This window comes from Tasmannia lanceolata, unplaced genomic scaffold, assembly GCF_043159265.1.
Source record: "Tasmannia lanceolata isolate RefF3 unplaced genomic scaffold, GAP_Taslan_0.1 ptg000016l, whole genome shotgun sequence".
Classification (NCBI taxonomy): Eukaryota; Viridiplantae; Streptophyta; class Magnoliopsida; order Canellales; family Winteraceae; genus Tasmannia; species Tasmannia lanceolata.
In genome coordinates this window covers 8,670,374-8,680,460 of record NW_027518693.1, presented here as the reverse complement: position 1 = coordinate 8,680,460, position 10,087 = coordinate 8,670,374, and the positions used below count along the sequence as shown (strand labels likewise).

The 10,087-nt window shown below is 40.3% G+C and overlaps 1 pseudogene; it reads right to left on the bottom strand.

Annotated features, from left to right (window-relative positions):
• Positions 1-2,413: 2,413 nt before the first annotated feature.
• On the bottom strand, positions 2,414-3,785 carry LOC143848969 (cytochrome P450 86B1 pseudogene; annotated as a pseudogene).
• Between the last annotated feature and the right edge of the window lie 6,302 nt (positions 3,786-10,087).

The following is a 10,087-nucleotide window of genomic DNA, read 5'->3' as shown; positions in this document are numbered from 1 at the left end:
ACTGTATTTTGAAGTTATCTTGGACAGATTTGTGGAGGTTTATGCCCATCCATTTTAATCTCCACAAATGGAAAGGTTAGGATGATCTTGATTTTTTGTGCTATCTATATAAGGAACTTTCAAATGAATGCTTTGGATCATCCAAATCATGTGGGCCCACATGATTTTTAAAGGGGCAGCGCATAAACAGTTTTGTGTGTGTGTGTGATTGTCCATGAGACTTGTTATCTTGACATGGGTTCTTCCGAGAATTTTTTTTAAAAGTTAAAAAGAGGCGAGGGTCCACACGAGGACTTACCTTGAGGTCAGTCATCCTAGTACTACTCTCGCCCGAGCATATTTAACTTTGGATTTATTACTGTTAGTACTATCTCTAACCCTATCCCATGTTTAGTCATTGAAGGCATTTATTTTCATTTACTTTTTCGAACCTTCACTTCAAATTCAATGCACATCTAACTCTCACCCAAAATGGTTGAGGGTGATAAATAGTCTTACCTTTCATCATAATTTAGGGCATCTTTGTATGCCACCAACATTGGTCCCTAGCAAATCCCTTGTAAATAAAATGATATGCAAATCAAAGAAGCTCTTGGATACCATACATGAGAAAAAATAAAGGGAATGCTCTGCTGCTCTTTAATGTGTTTCAACCACGGCCTACAGATAACAATCAACTACACTACTTGTTGGTACAGCTTGTTGGTGGATTGTGATGCCAACAATCAATGGAAAATATAGAGGGGTGCTTCTATCAGATTAAGGGGTTGTAAAAATCAACTCCATTTCCTCTTTATTCCGGCAGTTTAAAGCTCTCGAAGGTTGATTTGGTAGTGTAACCTATTTCCATTTTGGATGCAATTTCTGTACAAATAAGTCAGAAAATGCGTGTTAGGATGTGCTTGAGTTCAAGTGTAGGGGTGTCAAGGGGCCGGACTCAAACATGGGTTGGCAAAAAATAATAAAAAATGGAAGCCACAGTCCGAATTGGGTCCGATTGCAAGTTAAATTCTGGATGTGGCCGTTTTGATCCCATTAACATGTTTGGTTTCCTGCTTCTTTCGACCCAAAATGGGCGTAAAACAAATTTTATGCCCAATTTTCCCACTTAAAAATGTGCATAAAAATTGTTTTACACCTATTTTACGCCCAATGTGAAGATAAATCAAAAGTAAAATTTCCCCGGACCCATTTAGGATTTTTATGCTCAGGGCATGTGCGCATAGTACTAAAACTCGTAAACTCACCTGAGTTAACTCAACTCGTCAACAAAATCTCTTTACATTGATAATAAAATGTTCTCGAGTCTCTATTTGAGACAGTTTTCACTAGTTTGAGTTGACTACATCTACTTTCAAGTTGAGTCAATCAAAGAACAGCAGATTTAAGGTGGAAAACACTCAAATGTTGTTATAGTATAAAATAATAAATAAAGCCTTCTCCAACAGCTTAAGCTTTTGGAGTAACTGGTTGTTTCACAAATGTGAAGGGGTAAATGGCAGGACAACTTTGAGAGAAATTCACCATTACCATTGAGGGATATAATGTCTTTTTTCTCAAGTTTTACCCAAGACTTGAGATTTATGGAAAGAATGGAAGAATGCCAATAATTTTCGAAGACGTTATTTAAAAAAATAAACAATAATTTTGGAGGAAATACAGATTTACCTCACAAACCCAACACAAGACAACTCTTTCCCACCTCTAAAACTAGAGGATGAGAGATAACGTATTAGGGTTCCCAAACCCTTTTATTAGTTAAACTTCATCTTTCTGCAGAAAAACTTATTACCTGATTTACTTCTTACCACAATTTGAATCCGGCTCGTAGTTACCCTTGTTTTAATGAGTATTTCAATGTTCTTGTATCGACACATTTATTCGGATACTATATGTGATTATATTGAATGCTTGGGTGCTATCAGTTGAGTTAGTTGACTATGTATTAATAGGCTGGCACACCATTGAAACCCAAGTCTGTACAAATGAATGATGACATATGGAGAATTACCTCGGACTCTTGATGGTCCATCATCCACCAAGAATGACCCTGGGCCAGGGTTGTCCCAAGTTAAAGGCTGGCACGCTATTACGTATTAAATTGGGACTCTTGATGGGAGTTATCTTTAGCTAGCCAAAAACCCATAATTAGAAACCATCTACAAAATTAACTTAGACAAATCAATGCTGGCGATCCTTATGGAAACACTATTACCTGCCGTAGGATTCTACCTTTTTTCGCCAAGGTGCTGAAGCCCATTCTTCTAAGGGTTCTGACAACATCCCCTTTCTCTTATCAATAAAATGTTTATTTAAGCATCAAATGTAAAATAAAACATTGGATTAAGAAGAACAAGCATTTAGAAATACAGCTATCTAAACTAATGCAACACATATTAATATAGATTTATCATCAATAATCCACCCTTTCTTTAATCCTAACCATCAGCCCATAGTTCATAGTAAGTATAGTAGAAGGTTTCCATATGACAGGGTGCCCCTCCACCACTTGAACATCGAAGTTGAAGAGAATAGTAGCAGCTGCTACTTTCATCATAGTAAGGGCCATGTCCTTCCCCAAGCAAGTCCGCGGCCCAACGTTGAACACGGGATACTTCGCGGCCGATTCGTGCCTCAGTTTCCGATCATCGCCGATCTATCTCTCCGGCTTGAATTCTAAGCAATCCTCTCCCCACACCCACTTCATCCGCCCGACCGCATAGATTGAATAAACAACTCTCATTCCCGGCCGTATGATCGTCCCGTCCGGAATCACATCCTCCTTAACAACACTTTTGAAGTCATTAGGAACTGGGGGATGTAGCCTTAGAGCTTCACACAATGCAGCATGCAGATAGACTAGTCCGTTTAGCTCCTCTGAAGAAAATACCCATGGCCACTTGGCACACACTCTTCTTCGCAGAAAAAAGATCCCTTAGCTCATCCAAGATTTTTTATTCCACGCGGGGTTTCTTCGAAATCAACAAGAAGAACCAAGTGAGACCTAAGCTCGTCGTGTCTCGCCCCACTGTGAGCATAGTTAACATCGTGTCACGAAGGAATTTGTCGCCTTTGGAGAATAGACACCTTGCTTCTTCTTCTTCTTCTTCTTCTGAAAGATTCATGTATGTTGAAAGCAAATCATTCCCTTGATCTCCTCCATGCTTAAGTGAAATGTACCCATCTATGACCTGATCCGCGGTTCACCATGCCTTAGCCAAATTCTTCCCCTTCCCTATGTTCAAAAACCTCATCAACTTCCACCATGTGCTAGATATTATAAACCGAAATAGTATGGCGTTATTCGCCTCATCGATGGAGTCGGAGAATTCGTTCTTCGGAAAACCTAATGAAAGATACTTTGGATTTCTTCCAAAGATGGAAGCAACAGTAGTATCAAATGAGAACCTCGTTAACACATCTTGAAAATCTATGTTACATTTTTGTCTAGCCACATGGGCTAACTAGTCCCATTTGTGTCACTTCCTCGCTCATTTTTGTGTAGAAGCTCCGAAACTCCTTTGACCCGAACCAAACATGCGCCATTTTTCTCTGTAACCGCCATTTATCCGAATCGACAATAAAGATTCCGTCCCCGTCGCCTACCACGTCGAAGATCTCATTGAAACTCGTCCCTTTGGGGTAATTCACGAAATTGGTCTTAGTAATGTGTTCAGTGTTGCAGGGATCACATGTGATAACGATCTCTAAGCCGGTGAACATGGGGCCTTTTAGAACTAGGGTGCCGCCTTTCTCGTTGAAGGCTTCTACCATCAAGTCGTTTATGTGAGTTCTTACTATACAATTCCTTTGTTTGTGGGATCATTTTCCCTCAAGGGGTAATGAGAAGAATTATAGAATGGATTGTTAACCATGCTTAGATCTCGGATAAATGGAAATTTTATTGATAAGACCTCTTCAATTGTGCCACATTATCCAAAGTCATTTAAGCAAGTCTCAAGGTGATTGAAGAGAAGTATTTCCGATGTGGCGAGCATCTATTGGTTTACTCAGTGTGAAGGTGTGCAGCTTCCACACCGGATTGCATCCTTCACTAGACTCAAGCAAGAGTTAGTGTGTCCTATAACAGAAATCCCAACTGCCAACGTTTGGGATCCGCCCCGCCCTGCCCCACTTGGGGAGGGGAAGGGGATGGAGTTGGACCCGCCCCGCCCCGCATTAATGCCATTTTTTTGTATTTTTTTTAAGTGTTTTTTTTTGGGAAAACTACTAGAAAGCCCTTGGATCGAAACATATCTACGAGATTCCGCCAAAATTTTCATAATTACCATTAGTACAGTTTTGTCCCTGAAATAGCATTTTATATTTTCTTTTACCCATAACCTATTGGGCATTGGCCCTCATTATATTAGTATATTACTAGAAATCCATAAAATCTCTCCATCGAGCCATTACTAAAAGGCAACATTAAATCCTTTGAATCTCTGATGAGTGGTGAGATTTTATATGGTGTACGCTCGTCTAGTCCATTATTTTTCAAAAAGTAATGTATGGGCTATGCCATAGGATGATCCAAACCGCAGTGGGGAGGGGAAGGGGATGGGGATTAGATATTCCCCGCGGGGAGGGGGTTCCCCACTATCCCCGCAGAGGGGAGGGGGAGGGGGGAAATTCCCCGCAGAGGGGAAGGGGTAGGGGACCCCAACATCCGGCCCCGACCCTCCCCGTTGCTAACCCTATTCTTGTGTCTTAGGCGCCATGTCAAACATAGGAGAAAAATGGAAGCTACCCAAACTTCAGGCCATTTCTTCAGGTAGTAGGCCGAGGAGGTGAGAATCAATGTAAAGTCCATCTCTTTAAAATTGGATTTTGTATTTTAGAGGGAGGAGGAAGGTGGGAGATGGGTTTTTATTAGGAGTCTAGAAAGGATAAGGGTGATTCCATAACATGCCAATGGGTGCTGTCGCCATGCTAAACAAAGATCCCATGTGAAAAATCAATGCATGTAGACATCAACAGCTAAAACTTCATTACTTCATATTGTATTTTTGGAGGGTATTGCACCACTGTATTTTTAGGTTCAAGAAACTTTTTAAGTGGTTGATTAATGTATATTTTGCCCATTTTTTTTAAAAAAATCTTTTTGGCATGGATCCAATGAAATTTTGTCTTCTTTTTGGCATGAATCCAATGTCCCAATCCAAATGTCCCCTCATATGGTTATGATAAAGATGTTGGACCCAAAATCTTCTGGGCCCATTACTGGCTAGCATTAGTGGTTTTTATTCTCCCCATAGGCTGCACACGTCACTCTAAAATGTAAAAGTAAAGGAATGTTAAATGCACTTTGGTGATGTGCAGGCAATGGGAGAGCCATTTCATCAAGGGCTCTCCTCTTTTGGCGTAGGAGAGGAGAGAGACTGGTCTAACAGGAACATAAATGCAAGTGTACTTGGTTTGGATTTCAGTGTCAATGTATTATTTCAGGCCACACCTTCATTTACTTCAAAATATTAAGATTTTATTTCTCTTGGGAAACTAAGAATCTGCCTATTAGTTAATTAGATCTATACTTCAGTATTGGCATCATGAAGGCATTATTAGAGAACAAAATTTGACCAATATTAGAGTAAGATCAAATCTTCTAAGATTTGATTTGATTGGGTTAGATTAAGTAGTTGGGCAATTGAATTAGATTATTGCATCAGCGCTTTTGAAATACTGATTTAGACATGAAAAAAAGGTTTAGCAATTTCAAATTTTTAGACCAGTGAGTAAAAAGTACCCTTCCTCAGGCTTATAGCAACGTCAGGCCAGGGTTCTGAGCATCCTAAAACAAGCAGTTCCTTGGTATCATTATTTATTACTGTTAGTACTCTCTCTAACACAGTCTCATGTTTAGTCTTTAAAGGCACATTTATTTTCTTTTCCTTTTGGAAGGGTCACCTCAAATTCATTGCACATCTAACTCTCACCCACGATGGTTGAGGGTGATAAATAGTCTTACCTTTCCTTCATCATATAACAAAAAAAAAAAGCGCCGGCCATAAATTTGGGGCATCTTTGTACGCCACCAACATTGATCCTTCTTTGTACAATAAGACTAGGAAAACACTTCTAAAATGGGACCCTTGTTGAAAATAAAGAAGGGGTGAAAATGACCAATCGATTAGGCTTTTCACGTATGTCATTTTGCATTTGTGATGCTATGTACTCTCTTTTTTTGTTTGGTTACGATAGAGGGCATCGTGTTTTTTTTTTTTTTTAACGCCGGGTTTTGCTAGCAACCCTTACAAGATCATAAGCAACCCTTATTTTTAGATTTGTTCTCTAGTTAGAGTTAGAACATTTGGGTGGTCAGCTTTTCAGAGCAGGATCCAGACCGTTGATCATCTTCGTCGATGTCATTTTCTTATATATTGTTGGTCATGTACTCTTATGTATGGGAGCGGGTGAGTCTGCCTCCAACATTCTAATCCATCATGACACGTGTCAGAGCTATTGGATAGTTGGAGCTTTTCCCCTTGGCCCCGCAAGGGAAAGACCTTATGGAATATGGTGTTGATGGTTTCCATTTGGTTCTTGTGGAAAGAGAGAAATGCTTGTATCTTTAAAAATGTGGCCAAAAGCACATTCATCTCTTTCTCAAGGATCATCGCCCTTGTCGTTTCTTGGGCTAAAGCTCTCCCTGAGTTCTCTATTTATTCGGCTTGAGAGATAAAAAGATGCTGGAAGGAGATCTGCTCTTGTAGTGATGGGAAGCAATTGTCGCTCTGATATGGTCCCCTCGAACCCTGGATAGTTGGTTAAATTTTGATGGCTCAAGTTTAGGAATCCAGGACCCTCGAGCATTGGAGGGGTTCTTAGAGACAGTGAAAGTATCACCAAGTGGCTTTTTTAGGCCCGATAGGAATTGCATACTCTAATGAAGCAGAAGTGAAGGTTATTCTCCAGGGAATCAGGTTTATATCGGAAAGAGATATGGATATATAATCTTATAGTTGAGGGAGATTCCCTAAATGTCATTTGATGGTTGGAAGGCTGATCACCTCGCCCTTGGAGATTTTTAGAGTTTTTTTATGAGATATTTGATCGGATTAAGGGATTTGCTAAGCTCCATCGCATAAATTTGAGTTTAAACTAAAAATTCTGGATCTGGCCCGTTTACACCCCGTACTAAAACTTGTCGAGTGGACTTGAAACTCACCTGAGTTTAAAGCAACTCACCAACAAAATCTCTATACATTGATAGTACTCTATCCAAGACAGTTTTGGCTAGTTTGAGTTGACTTCATCCACTTTCAAGTTGAGTCAATTTCCCGAGTTTTTCAAATGAGATTTTATATGATGGCCGACCGGGTAAATTACAAGGGCTAGGTGGTTTGCCCTTGATTTTTGATCCGGTTAAAACACTCAAAAAAGGTGTTTTGACCGGATCAGAAATCAAGGGCCAGGGGTTTGCCAAACCACCTGGCCCTTGCTATTTTGACGGTCGGGCATCATATAAATTCTCTTTTCAAATACGGCTATAAGTGAGTTACAGCCCTCACAAGAGTAAGTTTTCAAGAGTAAAATATTACCCGATTCACTTTTTACCCCTATAAACATTTTCACCCGATTTGTTTTAGGTCGAAACGATGGGAACCTGGGTAAAATTTTTGATTTGAATCCGACTCGTAGTTATATACCCTTGTTTTAAAAAATAATTCAATGTCCTTGTATCGACTGTACATTTATTCTGTTGCTGTAAGTGTTTACATTTGAGTGCATTTATGCTCGCGTACTGTCACTTGGTTTGTTGACTTTATATATTAATAGGCTGGCACACCATTGAAACTAGGGCTGCAACTCGAGCCGGGTAAAACCCGACCGACCCGCATCGACCCGACCTGAAAATAGCTTGGGTCAGGTTCAGGTTTCATGGGTTTCGGGTCGAGCCGGGTTCAGCATTCAAAAGCCCGCATGAATCTCGGGTCGAGCCGGGTTTGAAGGGGCCCGACCCGACCCGACCCGAGTTACATAAGTTATAGTATGTACATTTTTTTCTATTGTTAGTTAAAAGTTAAAGGGATAATTACATTTACACCCCCTCTAGTTTCTGACACATCCACTTCCACCCCTATAGTTTAAAACGTGACAAATACACCCTTGTAGTTTCAATTTGTTTAAGGTAGGCCCCCTCAACTGAAGGTTCGTCCATAGATTGAAGGGTTAGGATGATCCGATGGAGCTGATTTTTTTGGCACACCCTAACTATGTCAGGACCCATCAAATGAACGCTTTGGATCATCCAAACAATGTGGGCCCACATTATTTGGATGATGTTTTGGTAGTGTTTGGATTCGGGTAGGGGCCCACATTATTTGGATGATCCAAAGCGTTCATTTGATGGGTCCTGATATAGATATGGTGTGCCCAAAAAATCAGCTCCATCGGATCATCCTAACCCTTCAATCTATGGACGAACCTTCAGCTGAGGGGGCAAACCTTAAACAAATTGAAACTACAGGGGTGTATTTGTCACGTTTTAAACTATAGGGGTGGAAGTGGATGTGTCAGAAACTAGAGGGGGTGTAAATGTAATTATCCTAAAGTTAAAAGTGAAAACCCACGCACCCACTGTTACTGTATGTGAGTGTAATTTCTGCTTCTATGAGTTGAGTTGATTCAAGTGTTTGATTCAGCATTGTTTGATTGTAATTACAACATTGTTTGATTACAGCATTGTTTGATTCAAGTGTGATGTGAGTGTAATTACATCATTGTTTGATTCAAGTGTAATGTGAGTGTAATTTCTGCTTCTATGAGTTGAGTTGCCTTGCCAAACAAGAATTTTCCTTAAAAATTTGCGTCAACGTGAAAAAACCCGACCCGACCCGAACCGACCCGAGATTTATCATGGGTAGGGCCGGGTTTGGGAATCGTGGGTTTTCCGAAAAAAAACCCGACCCGAGATATTTCTCGGGTAGGGTTGGGTTCTCCAAAACCCGACCCGCCCGACCCGAGTTGCAGCCCTAATTGAAACCTAAGTCTGTACAAATGAATGATGAGAGATGGAGAATTATTGTTAGTTTCATTTCATTTTCTAAGATAGAAAAATAGAAAAGAAGGTGATAAGATGTTCTCGATCAAATATCAAGGGCTGGTACCTATGTCGAACCCCATTACGAGGATAAATGAGCGATCACCATATGATTTCACTGGATTGGTTACCATAGACATCAAAGTTGGATCTTTAAAGGGAATGTAGAGAACGTTCATATCAGCGCCCTGACCGACTTTAGGGTTGTTTAGATCAATGGAATAAGCGGCTTGTTCTTTGTAGATCAGATAAAACCTTAAACCAGTAGTTTCACGAGGGAAAAGTTGCTCCCATTAGGCAACCCCTTAATTTAAAGCTTTAGAAAATAGGCTAGTTTTCCAATTTGCACTAGACTCTTGCTAACCTGGGACGCTTTATGAGAGTTATATTTTTTTTTTAAATTGACAAGTATATTCGTACTAGCAAAATTACAATGGGACGAGTAGTCCCACTAGATATACATAATATGAAATGCCCATGAGCATTCTCCTTGGCCAAAAGAAAAACACATTGCCCCTTACATTACCCAATAGCCTCAATTTAATCGAATCCAGCAAAAAGTGCCAAATTTGTGGGACCCCCAAGGCAAGATCGTGACCTGCCACATCACACTTTCTCCACTGTAATCCGTTGGCAAATTCAATTTTTAAAAATCCCGCTCGAAGGCTTAGAGCTATTGTCAGTCCTTAATCGTGCACGATAGCCAACCATCCAACATCATCATCCGATCTCCGACGACCTCTACCTCGAACCACCACTAAACACCGACGGCTCCCCATTAAAAATATATCAAATTCTTCCACCATCTTCTCCAAAACCTACTTCCACTAACTTAAAAATCATCCCATCCAAAAGTATACTCCAGCCTTAACCCTATACTGTAACCCTAAATACTATAATACTCCCCCACCTCCTTCCCCAATCAACCCTAACCATAACAACCCTAAAACTCCCATCATCTTCCTTCTCCTTTAAACCTTAACCCTACAAGGTTCATTGCCGCTATCCACAACCTCCCTCGCCTCCATATCCAACATTCTCCTT